General features: G+C 34.0%; 1 long non-coding RNA gene across 1 annotated transcript; it reads left to right on the top strand.

The window, feature by feature from the left end:
• Positions 1–10,327: 10,327 nt before the first annotated feature.
• On the top strand, positions 10,328–11,064 carry LOC124460450. The gene is made up of 2 exons (XR_006954351.1): positions 10,328–10,516; positions 11,038–11,064. It is a non-coding gene; the product is annotated as an uncharacterized LOC124460450 (long non-coding RNA).
• Positions 11,065–13,570: the final 2,506 nt, after the last annotated feature.

Here is a 13,570-nt window from a genome sequence, read left to right on the forward strand (position 1 = left end):
CTTGGTAGTCTCTCGTTTTTCTTGGTTAACTGGCTCTGTGTGTTGGCTATGAAATTACGGTAGAAAATACTAAAAATAAAAACCAAGACGAATAAACGCTGATAATGTTTGAATGTGGCGCATAAATGCCGCTCAAATGACACACACACACACATCGCACACACACACAGATACACAGATACACACGTGTGTGTAGATAACAGGGTGGGCCATCATTAAATACACGACAATTGTGCATCTCCAGCGGTTGTTTTACTCTCCATTAAGGTTCAACGATTTGTATCTTTCAATTTTCTTTCTACAGTTTTATTTTTTTGTTGTGGTTTTTGTTTGTTTGTTGTTTTTCAGTTTCTTTAATTTTCCCCAGAGACTTTTCTCCTTTCAACAAATGAATGCAAAATATAATCCAAAAGCCTTTAAAATCAGTGAATCGAGAGATAATTTAAGTTCCCCCAGTTAAATCTTTTATAATAGTATTACATATATGTATGAAGGTATTTTGTAATGGAACTTAAACGATGAATATCATGGATTTCTATTAACTTGCCAACTGTTAGCATTTAAGGCCATAAGTGCCGGATTAATCCAGACCTAAATACTTATAAGTTGTTCGGTTTATACTCCATATTAGAAGATCACTTTACAATGTAAAAATTTATGGAAATTTTGCCAAAAATCGGTTAAAAGTTTCAAAAGTGTATTTTGTTGATTTTGTTCTTAGATGAATTTAATTCAAGTAATTTGAATGATGTTAAGTTCCATACAAAGCTGGCTCTAAAGGAGAACAAGTTGGGCCTCCATAAGTTTGTGATTTCATGGAAGATCTTTAGCTCCTTGCAAAAGGCTTTGTAATAGGCAAAGACTATGCGAATAAAGTATACCTGTTGCAAATCGGACCATGTCGGCCTCTCGGGGCTGTCATTTCACTTAATCCCGCCCTGGTTCTGAGGGTAATTCAGTTCTATATCTAATAATTCTGCATTGAGACATATTGATGTCTTCTCTTTTGGTATAAGAAAACTATATAAGTTGAATTTTTGGTAGCGGCAACGATTATTAACTCTATCAACAACGATTTCGATCTCTCTCCCTCTCTCTGGAATAAAGCCTTAAATGAAATAAATCATTTGAACAAGCGAAGAAAAAAGCAAAAAATTAATTCCCAGGTGGCTTATGCCAATATCCTAGGCTATCTCCTCTGGATTGTCTCACTATGCATTTTCTCTGTGACTGAGACCGAGACTGAGAGGTCGGAGGACTGGAGGACTGGAGGACTAGAAGAGGCTGAGGCTGTGGCACCACATTTGACAAGATGTGTCGTTGGCAGTTTTGTCGTCGTCGCTGGGGCTGTCAATTAAGTCAAATATGATCGAGTGTGCGGCGTCATAAATCTCATACAACTGTCAGATTTGGACAACTTCAGGCTTGAATTTGTTTTCAAACTCCCCGGCAACAGCAGTCAAACAGCCAACAGCTAACAGCCATAACAACGGCAGCAGCAATAACAACAACAACAACAACAACAACAACTACTATATTAGCCATATAGTCACCCAAATGAGAGTTGCAGACATTGCCAGCAATTAAGAGTTGATGCATAATCAGACAAAGACTAGACTTGGAGGCGGAAAAGTTGGGGGTTTATTTTGGTATACAGGATTGTTGTTGTTGTTGTTCAAAATTCATTTGGGAATCGATTTCATTTCTCAATTGGGGCAATTAAGCTCATGCTCATTTATTTTGAGTACATTTTATGTCATTTGCCAAATATCAATTCGATTTTATCATTACATACAGACACATACATACATATATATATATATATATTTGCAATCTGGGTACTCATAAATGTTATTGAAATAAAACAATTTGCTTTTACATAGGCTTAAACGATTTTGTTGGCATAAATACAAATATTTCAAGTATTTGAAATCTTAATGAAAATCTCTCTCGAAATGGGCTTTATATTTCTAACAAAGTGACTTCAAGGCAAACATCTTAAGGCTAAATTATTAGTTTATATTTCATTTCTTTCATAACTTCAAGCAAATACAGGCTACCTCGTTCACTCTTTACATTTTATAAAGCACTTTGGCGCCTCCAACGGTCAACTCTGCTGTTTTGGTTTTCGTAATAAAAAAAGTTTATATGTATATAACTTGGTTTTTTTCAAATCAAATTTAATGAAATTTGGTAGACTGATAGATGTTGATAACAAATATTTATGTTCTAAATTTAAATGAAAAAAGTTTTGTTTTAATCGGTTTAGAGAACAAACGGGATCTGCGTATATATAACACAATTCTGAATATCAAATCCTTTATTTCATTTTTATTGACCTGCATATCTATAAGATTTTTCAGCACTTGCATAATTTTTGTTTTGCTATTTGCTAATATACTTAGCAAATGTTAAGAAAAATAAGAGATAGAGTCAGCAACAGAGAGAGAGAGAGAGGGAGAGAGAGAGAGAGAGATAGAGAGAGAGAGAGAGAGAGAGAGAGAGAGAATGAGTGGTAGCTGAGAGTCGTTTATCAAGTGCTCCAAATTACATTTTGTGAGTCAGTTTTAGTGAATGGAACTAAACTGAAAAGGCCAACCACAGTGGCAACTAATGACAAAAGCAGCAACAGCCAACAAAATGAACACAAACACAAAACGTAAAACCAAAAACAAAAACAAAAGCTGAATGAATACTTTATGCACATGAATCATGTGGGCAAGTGTTTTTATACTTAACAACAGGAAAATTCTGAATGCTGGGAAAATTCAGTTCTATTTACAATTAAGTTACTTAAATGAATATGCAATTTTTGAAGCCTCCTAAATATCGTTGAATCATCAAGTTAATTTTCCTTACTACTGACAAAACGACGAAATATCGCTCAAAATAGTGTCTCGCATACCCAAAGTTGCTTTTGAAAGTCGATCTAAATATCTCATATTAATCTTGGCAGTGTTTTCCTTCCTGGGTTTCTGAACATCTTTTTTAATGCTATAGTTGCTTATATACTATGAGGCATTAACTAGGCTTTGCAACATTTTGTTGTCAATGTTTAAATTTCTAAGTGTAACCCTTTGACGTAATATTTTATTTGCTAAAAGCATTTCAACATTCAATTCAATTTGAATTTAGATTAAAAGACTCCAGAAGCTGACGACTTTATCCTAAGAATTATGATTGGAGAATTTATTGGGCTGAAATTTTAATTGTAAGTGATACTAAGTTACCATTAAGAATTGTGGTAGCTCTACTTATGGGACACTTTAAGTGTGTCTTAGTAGCTTTTACTATACTGATTAAGGTAACTATTTACCAATTTTTGTTGGCACAACTGATGATCTCATTATTTTTCCATTAAAAAACGCAATATTTAAATAATATGTTTGAAAAATGTTCATTACAAAATATTGAAAAGGGAGTAACCTAAAGACAATTTCAGATTTTGCTAACAATGTACGTATGTATCATTCCGATCTTTGAAAATTTTCAAATTTTTTACACTTAAAAAAAAAAGAAGGAATATAAAAGACAGCTCGAACTATCGTTTTACTGCCTATAACATGGAAAGTTTCACTCTAAACGATTTGAAATTTTAAGACAACATTCTTGAGATGTGAATTTGAATACTGAACCTTTCTGTATGTCTAGATGATCTTCTAAATATCCTTGCTTTCCAAATGCTTTTACATGGCTATTCGAACAATTTTGTGTATAATCTGGTAAATCATATGTTCACTTATGTACACTTTACTTTACTTACTTATTTTACTACAAGTATTTGTAAGTTTATTAATTTTAATGATGATCGATAAGCCATATTGGTATAAGCAATTGTTGAATATCACTTTCAACGTATTAAAAGTAGAATATTATTGAATAAAGTAAACTACAAAAGGCAGTTTACTTGATTATGCATATGCGATTTGTTAAATTCTAAAAATGTATTTGAAAGAACAAAACAATTCAACTGGGGTAAAAATGTTAGAGATTGTGGTTTTAGTTGTAAGATTGTATCTGGAAAATAGGTGTGTGTGTGTGTATGTATGTGTGTGTATATAGTGGATAGTCTGAACATAAGTAGTTTCTTTTGTAAAATTGCGCAACAACTGCTGGAACTGAGGCTCCCAGTGAGTTGAAAACCAAATCTTTTGTCGCTCTGGCTACAGATTTTTTCTGTTTTTTATTATGCATTTTTAGTTCCCCTCTCGCTCCTTGTCAGTCACCTCCCTAGGTTTAGTTTTTTTTTTCTTTTTTTCTTATGTTCATACGAGTATATCTACTGCTGTGGGACACTGCATGATGCCATCTCGAGAGAGAAGGGGTAAACATGTCGGCAACTGGTTGAAGTTCGAACATTTTATCTAAGCAATGCTTTTGCTTTGCGACCTTCAATACACATGAATTGTGGATACCCCCAGTACCCAGTATCCAGTATCCAATGCCCAGCATTGAGGTACCGCAGTCTGATTCTGGCTTTGACTTGCCCGTGGCCTCTAACCTGGCTCTCAGAGAGTTAACTCTTTTGCCGTTGGTCCGTTATCGCCATGGATATTTACATAACTATAACTGGCCGTGGTAAAGTCGTTGCTGTTGTTGTTGTTGCTGTTGTTGTTGTTGTTGCCGCATATTTCACGTAGTCATCTTCATCTCTGTTGTTTTGTTCTTTTCTCTTTCTCTCAATGCATTCTTCTTTTCTTCATTTTTTTTTTTGTTCCGAGTGGCCCCAGAGTGCCCTTTTTTCTATATATATGTACGTATATATATAGGTATGTATTCTTGGCCAATGTTTTGATGTTAACCGGCAAAAGCCACAAGTTGCCACCCAGCGGTGGCAGCCTTCCATTTCAAGTAATAGGTTTTTAAATCATCATTCGTGTAAATTTAAGAATGCATAAATTGTGGTCAATTTCTGAATGAATTTGAAAATCATAAAAACGAAATAAATACCACAATTTGAATGTTGTTTTGTTAGCAATAAACTTAAATATATTTCCTTGACCTAACTGTTTTTTGTTGCAATTCAATTTTAATCTTTCACAACTTGGGAGTTCAATGTCTTTCCTTTTCATTATTCAAATTTAGCATTTGTTGCATTTTGGTTTAATAATTAAACTAATTTAGTCTTTTTCTTTTATAATTTTTGGCAGCAAAACACAAATTTCAGTGTTTAATTTCATGAATTTGAAAGTATTTGAAGGTAAGTTTAAAGAGCATTTCTATAGAATGACAGTTTGGAGTTGGTTTTATGTGGGAGAAACTAATGCGTTTACTTTTTTTAGGTATAGTTCTTTTTTTTTTAATTAATCTCTAAGGGAAATCTTTTAAAGTTTAAACTCTATTGAATGATGGCTTTAAACGATTGTTTTACATGGAATTATTTCATACGTTTTCTTCATAGAAAGAAAACATTTATTCAAACACAACTGAACTAAAATATTTCATTTTAACTACAATGAATATAAGTCTAAATTGAATTACTAAATCTTTCTTGTTTCAAACTATAAATTATAATTATTTTTGTTGATAAGGTCACTGGCGGATCTAGGAGGAAACTTTTCCGCAGTATAAGAATTTGCTTTTTTTTAAACATGTAAACAAATTTTGGAATATACTGTAAATAAAGAATAATTTTCAAAGCAAACATTGCTTAAAGACATTTTTTAAGTTACAAGACATACGAAATGTAATGACAATGAATACGTCTCAAGTCTATTACATACTTTAAGGGGCAAAGTCCGCCTATATTGTACGTTTGTTGTGATTAGTTTTCCAAACGGAAATGCTTATCAGAGTTATCTCTTAGTATATATCGATATTATTCTGAATGTTTGTGATATCGTTAATTTCTTTCCTTCAATATTAAAGAATAATATGGAAATTAAAAGCAAGTTTTAAATATTTTGTAACAAAACTCTAGACATTTTTAAGCAATATCTAGCTTGAAGAATGTAAAATCTAAATTATGTAATATTTTGGCGATAAGCTTAACTTTTCTTCTAAGATAATTTATGGATCTCTGGAAGTATTTACTCCACAAGGGGATAACATTTTCGATTTGTTTAACATCTGAATTGCATCTGGCTTCAATTCGATATTAATAATATTTTTTTGAAAATTACAATTATTGCCAATGTATGTATGTATGTATTTTCCATTTTGTATAATTTTGTATTCATATCTTTGTTTGTCTCACACCTTCATTTGCATAGTGGCGCAAAAACAAAAAAACGGCGAAACAAAAAAAGGGGCCAGAGACCAGAGAGGCAAGATAAATACTTATGACTGGACAAATGATTCATAGGCTTCACAAATCGATCGATAAGCGTGTTTCAACAGCAGTCAAAAAGACTTTTAGCCTCCCTTTTTGTTATGCCACGCCCACGCCTCAAAAGTGCCCTTGAAATCAGTGGTGTGGGGTGGATGGGGAAATAGAGGGGGAAACCACATGCTCATGCTCCATTTGAAGTTAGCCAAAGAGTCTCAATCTCAAGGTACAAAAGTCGTTGTCCAAGTGAATGGCATATACAAAAGAAACCCACAAAACGGCAATTACGACGCCTCCCCATCCCATCCCATCCTATCCCATGCCATTCCATCCCATCTCAGGCCATGCCATTCCATTTCATTCCATGCGTTCCTTTGTGTTCTTCTTCTCTGGCAAAAACAAATACAATCATAAATAATATGATTATGATACTTGTTCTTCGGCTTCTTCTGCCAGGTTCCTCCTTTGTCTCCTCCAGCTCCAGCTCCTTCTTCTTTTTGTTGCTACTGCTCCTGCTTCTCGTTTGGACTGGCGCAGACCCCAAAACTCCTTTGAAGAAGAAGAAACCTGCGTTGCCTGAATTCATAAGTGCAGAAATTGTAATCGGTTTTTGGACAGCAAAGGAATACCTTAACATGGCCCAATCGAAACTATGCCACTTGCTGCTCATATTTGTACCATACAAACAAAAGAAATTATTCCACACACACAAACTTATTTGACAATCAGTCAACTTGTTCGTCACGTTCTTTCTTCTTGTGGTGTTCATTGTTAGCAATGTTGTTCAGTTTCACTATGATCGGTTGTCGCTGTTGGCCCCGGAATGAATCTCCATCAGTAATATTTGTTTAACAACCTAGCGGCAGCAGCAGCAGCAGCAGCAACAACAGCAACGCCCTTTTTTGTCGGCACCCGCCCCGCCCCCGCTCTGTGAACGTACCTACCTAATGGTTACCAACGAAAAGACCAACCAAGAGACCCATTAGCGATCCCCACAAGCGCCGCCGCGCTACGATTTGTTTACCAGACGAAAATTTCAGCCCCAAGTACGGTCATACGAGCATTTTTAACAATGACTGGGTATATTAGCTATAGAATACATTATAAATTATTTCAAAAATTAACATCATATATGTTAGTTTTGCCAATCACATGAACTTAAAAGTATAATTTTAATTTTAAAATGGAAGGTTTTGATGGAAATTGGTCATCGGTACGGTGAAAATCGAGCAATTTGGAAATAAAATCGTTCTTGGATATCAAAATACAACTAAATCCATGGGTAAGATAAGCTTCCCTAAGATTTGTATATGTGATGACCTGGTCAACACCTTTCGAATTCTTGAAATAGGATTATTTGAAAACTATTCATGTGCTTTTTGAATATTGAATCTCGAATGGAAGATTAGTACCAATCAATTGTCAATTGTTGAGTTTAAAATTACTTTTTAAAAGACATTTTCTAAACAATAACGATATATTAGCGCGAATTCCGATTATAAAAATATGATAAATATAGCATAAAGCATAGCTTATTCCGTATTCGATTTGCTGTAACCAGTTAGCACCCGCAACTTATTTTTTTTTTGTTTAGTTGTGGTTTTTACACCATGGCAAAGAGGGGAGTGGGGTGGGTGACAACGAAAAGTGCAGCTGCTGCTTTTGTTGTAATTGCTATGGTTGTTGTTGTTGTTGCTGTGGCATTTTTCAAATTTGCGCATTTGTCTGTGCTTTGCATAATTTTCAATTTTATTTATAGGTATACCCAAGTGTTGGGTTTTTTTTTCCATTGTTTTTTAGGTCATATTTTTTGTGTTTGTTTTGTTGTTGTTTGATTTTTTATTTTTTTGTTGAGCAGCATAATTTAGAGGCTGGTCGAGTGTTTTGTTTGGCGATTTTTAAGTATGTGGCAACAACAACAATAAAAACTCTAACCACAAAAATAAAGAAGATAGAATGGGAGAGAATGAGTGGGGGGAGGGTAGGGCTCTATTCGAATTGTAGACCAAAAAATCTCTTTTTCTTTAGCCATTAATTTTTCTAGAAACTATTTGAATTTCATTAATAATATGCAGAATATAATAAGAATTTGGATTTTAACCTTGAATAGGGACAAGAAACTCTTGATTACAACTTTATTTTAATAAAATTGGACTTGGGTACTATTATCTCCACATGATTTTAATTAAATAAATTGCAAATAAAACCTAAATTAGAGGAAGAAAATAAATACAATAATTGTTCGCTTGATCTATGAAGGCTTTTGTAATCCTTTTCCGACTTTTTGGCCTGATTTTATTTTCCCATTGAAATTTTTGCTTTCATAATTGAGCCAAATGAGTTTATTTCAATTCAAAAGAAGTTCCCAAATGAACTGAATCAAGAATATACAGAGATTTAAGCTGTGTAGCTGCTGCACTTAAGTTGTAATAATGTAATTTTTCTTTGTTGTTGTTATGCCCCAAAAAAAGAGAGAAAAAAAAAATTGACCCATTGTTGCTACATCGCCTTCTCCGTTACATCCGCTAACAACTCCTTTCCCCTCTGTTCCTACTTCGATTTCATCTTATGCTTATGGTCAACGTCAACGTCTTTTTCGTGTAACAGTAATCCAGTTGCAGAGACCTTTGTTGTTGTTGTTGTTCTTGCAGTACACTGTGGCACGTTCGTTGCTTGAGTCTTTTGTTTGCCACTCAGATTTATGTCATTTGCTAGAGCGGGATAGAAAGAGAGAGAGATAGAGAGAGAGAGAGAGCGCGCGAAACAGAGATAGAGCCAATGAGACTGAGAAGGTAAAACTGGCCAACTCTTTTGCTATTTTGTGTTTTTCCTTTACTATTTCGCTATTTCTGCTTCTCCTTATTCTCCTATATTTCATTGCATTTGCCTCTCCATTGTTGTTGTTGTTGTTATTGTTGTTGTTGCTGCTGCTGCTGCTGTTATTTATTTTTCGTGCATTCCTTTCCTAACCGGTTTATGGGTTTCATTTCGTTTCGTTTCGTTCAGTTTCTGAATTGCTGTTTGCCCGTTTGCCATTCTCGTAACCAACCGAAAGGCACCCAAGAAGAATTGTTGTCAGGTTAGTTGCCACTTCAGATTTTAAGGGGCAGGGGCCCATCGATCGGTGGAGGGGCCAGGCCGGAGATGGAGCCGGAATAGCTATATAAAAGTATGCCGATGCTACCATGATTCTGCTCTAAGATGGCCTCTGTAAGAGAATTGCATTTACAGCAGATACTCCTTATCATATTTAATTGTCTCTCTCTTGAAAGAAGTTTCTCTCATATCACTGCAAAAAATTTACTAAAATGGTTTCCTGTAATTCGAGGATTCTATATGATTTTTATACGAAATTATTCATTTTCTAGTAATTTTAAAGTTCATAGTTTAATCGCATTTAATGGATTCCCGGCTATGATTTATAAAAAACCATCCTGCGATAGCAATCAGGACTTTCAGATAATAATGATAAGTCCTTCTATTAAAAAAAAATGCATTTTTATGCCATTACACACTTAAATGAAATTATTATTTATAAACAATTGTTCGAACCTAACAGTGTAATTTTAATAATACTGGGAATGTTGAGCAACTGTGTGTTAACAGTGAGTGCAAATAATGGGAAACAGGCATGTTAACATAGTTTACCCAAGAAGTGAAAGTGCTGCCCTTTCCGCTTGTTTCCCGCTAGATTTGGCCATTTTTATTTTTACCATATACTGACGAATAAATGATGATAAAACTTTATGTTCCTATAATCTTTAGAACTCTTTTAAAAGTCTGTTATCTTTTTATAACAACATTTAATAACATTTTATTATTTTTATGTCGTTCCTGTATGTTGGCAATGTCCTATTGTTCTCAAATGCTCATGTATGTTTCGCAATATAAATTTTCAAATACGCCAGCTCTGTCGGCAAAAAGGAGCAATAATAATGGGTTCGTCCTGTATGTTTGATGATGGCGCTGTTAAAATAGGGGATCAAAACAGCGGCCAACTTAACAGCGGCCACTTTAACAGCGACCAGTATTCTGTAAACAGTTCTAAATACAGGTTGTTGTTGTTGTAGTGTTGTTTTTGCGTCCGAAGTGAGCGGTTTGCGGCCGGTTGTCGCGCTTCTCGGAAATTTCGTGTTTTGAAACGTAAAAGGAGAATTTCTGAGAAGAATAGTTTGAAATCGGTGTTTAGTAGATTTCGATCGTAAATCGTACGCACAATAGCGGGCTGAATTTAATTAGTTGTCCTAGGTGAGCGATTTAATAGCCGGTTTTTTTTTTTGTTGAGTTTCGGTGTTTGATCGTTGGTTTTTTTTTGGAACTTTAAAAACAAAACAGACCATATTTTAAAAAACAAGAAAAATATTTTTGAACGCTTCCTTTCCCTTTTACCCTTTCTCTGTTGCCTTTCACCCTGCGTTTGTGTGTGTGTGTGTGTGTCTCCCTGCGTGTTTGTGTGTGAGTGCAAAGGAGGAATCGTGAAACACAGAAAAAAACAACAACAAAAAAAGAAGTGAGAAGAACCGGTTTTTTTGTTTGTTTGAGTATTTATTTACACAATGTAAAACTCCCACGTCTTCTGCATAGCCTCAACTCCTCGTTTTGGGAGATCACTTCGATCGCTGCCCTGCTGCCCCCCACACAAATCCCCCTTCAAGAGAAGAGAGAGACAAGCAAAAAACTAAGAAAATTAGTTATTAGTTTTTTGTTATTGTTTTATTTACGGGTGCCTGCAATTTTTTTTTATTAATTTTTTTTTTCGTTTTCGAAAGCCAGTTCAAAGTGAAGCAAAAGTGCAAGAAAAAAAAAGAAATCCAACAAAATAAAAGGAAAAATAATAATAATTCAAAAATATCTAATATATTGTTAAATATATGTATATCTAGCGAAATAAAGTCAAAGTGCTGAAAAGAAATAAATTCAAAATAAAAAAAAAAGAAAAAGTGAAAAAAAAACAAACACACAAAAATTACAGTTTTAACTTCAGCTCAGCTGCAATTGGTAAAAAGAAAACAACAACAACAAAGGTATACAGTTTTTTTTTTGCCTCAAAATTGCATACACATGCACACACACACAATTGAGTTTGTGTGTGTGTGTGTGTGTCCCTACTCAAATGTGGAAATTGGTTTTAGTTTTTAAGCGCGCCAAGTGCATGACATTTTAATGACCTGCGGCTAAAGCATTTACAAGGGAGAGGGAGAAGTGCATAGCCCTGTGGAGCGGAGAGTGGGGTAGAGGGATCGCTTGACATTGTCAAGTGCCTGGGCAAATGGAAGGGCGAGTGGTTAGAACGGGAGGGGACGACAACCGACTGGCTACAGCTGCATCGTGTTAATGAGCCGCAGCAGCAGCAGCAGCAACACCAAATTCAAGTGCCAATCGAGCATAGCGAAACAGTCAAAGCGAGAGAGGGTGAGGGAGAGAGGGAGAGCAAGCGAAAAGGAGATAGCGTGTTAGAGATATGTATTCTCTCTTGCCTTCTCTCTTTTTTTTATGTTTTGTGTTTTGTGGTTTGGTTGCATTTTTCTCGTTGTATTTTATTTTTGCAGAAAAGGCCAAACCAGAAAAAAAAGTTCAATCAATTCAAATTCTCTCTCCATCTCTGTCTTTCTCTTTCTCTCTAAATTAAAATAGGAAAAACTATTTTAAAATTGAAAGTGCGAAAAATCTTAAAATTGGAATTCTTGATTAGAAATAGAATATACATAAATGCATGTTCGCTTAATCCGGATCAATTAGAACCAAATCCGGATTAAAATTTGGGAAACAAAATATATTAATAACAATTATTTAAAATCACTTTTACTTAACTACACAAGGACTAAGACGAATTTCCATTTAAGTAAAGAAAATTAAACCAAGCTTGAGCTTTGTAGAGTAAATGAAAATTAAATTTTTAATATAAAGGAAGCAAAAAAAACACACTTGAAATGAAATGTTTCCATGTATATCCTTTTTGGATTAAATATTTATGCATATATGATGCTTACAGCAAAGCTGCTGTTTGTACAATTAAAAACCAAACAAAAAAGTTAAGCATTCAAGCTTTCATTTAAAGACTTATTTTCAACAATTCATTCATGGACAAGTAGATTTCATTGTAAATTGATAAATTTTCATAGAAGATTTAGAACAATAAATGCAAGAAATATACATTTTTGGAGTAATCCCAGAATTTTTAAACATTTTATTTAAATATTTAATAAACTATTACCAACTGACAGTCTTGCATAAGTCTAAACAGGCGAATTATTTTTGTTTATTTGTTTTAAACTATCAATTTGTAGTAGTTTTTAATTCATTTCAACGAACTAGGACTTCAGTGTTAAAAAATAAAGAAGGTGATTGATGATTGACGTCTAAGAAAGACTTGAAATATATTTTGGCCATATCCAAAGGAAAATCTTGAGTTTCTTTTATACATGAACCTCAAGCTGGAGAGTAAAAAGTTAGCTAAGGCTAAGATACTTTTTTTTTGTTCAAAATTTGCTGACTTTGTCAATATGCGAATAATTGGCCTACAGTTTTGACTTAATTCATTAAATGCCAATTTGAAAATTTTGTCTGTTTTTTATAGTTTTTTTCACTAACAAACCTGTCATCAGTTTTTATACCAATTTTTAATAGACCAAAATAGTTGATGGATGATGATGGGCGAGAAAAAAAAAAAAGAAAAAAAAGTTTGGAGGAAGAGCTTACAAAATTTTGTTTACGCCTGATTTTCTATAATTTTTCTCCCCAACTTCCGTTGCGCCATTAGAATTTGTTGATTTTGATTAATGTATTTGCCATTAATTGATTGATTTTTAAGTAGTTTAAAATCTATAGCAGTATCCGATCTAAATAAATATGATTTTCCAATGAAAAACCCACAAGCGGGTGAAAAAGTATCGAATTACACCGACAAAAACAGAAAAAAAGCGAATGGAGAAGCGGCGAATCGTTTTCCTATTATTATTATTTCCAAGTTTGTTGTTTGTTTTTCTTTCACTGAAACTAAAAACTCTTTTTTTTTGCGTTTCCTCCTAACTTAATTATTTGAGGCTGTCTGTCCTTTTTAATCGAATTAGAAAATTACAACATGAATGTTTTCATTTTTGCCTTTGATTGTCTTTGAGCTGTTAAGCCAAAATCCAATGAGTTCAGAATTCTCGACAAATTGTTTTGACGGTCAAAACCAAGTTTTTGACTTGTCTGATTGCGATTGACATGGTTGGCTAAGTACTCTCACCCTCAAAAAACCAAAAAACAAAAAAATGAATGAAAAAGAGTTTTGTCATGCTGTCGGAATGCGTGTGAGAA

This window comes from Drosophila willistoni (genome assembly GCF_018902025.1).
Source record: "Drosophila willistoni isolate 14030-0811.24 chromosome XL unlocalized genomic scaffold, UCI_dwil_1.1 Seg141, whole genome shotgun sequence".
Classification (NCBI taxonomy): Eukaryota; Metazoa; Arthropoda; class Insecta; order Diptera; family Drosophilidae; genus Drosophila; species Drosophila willistoni.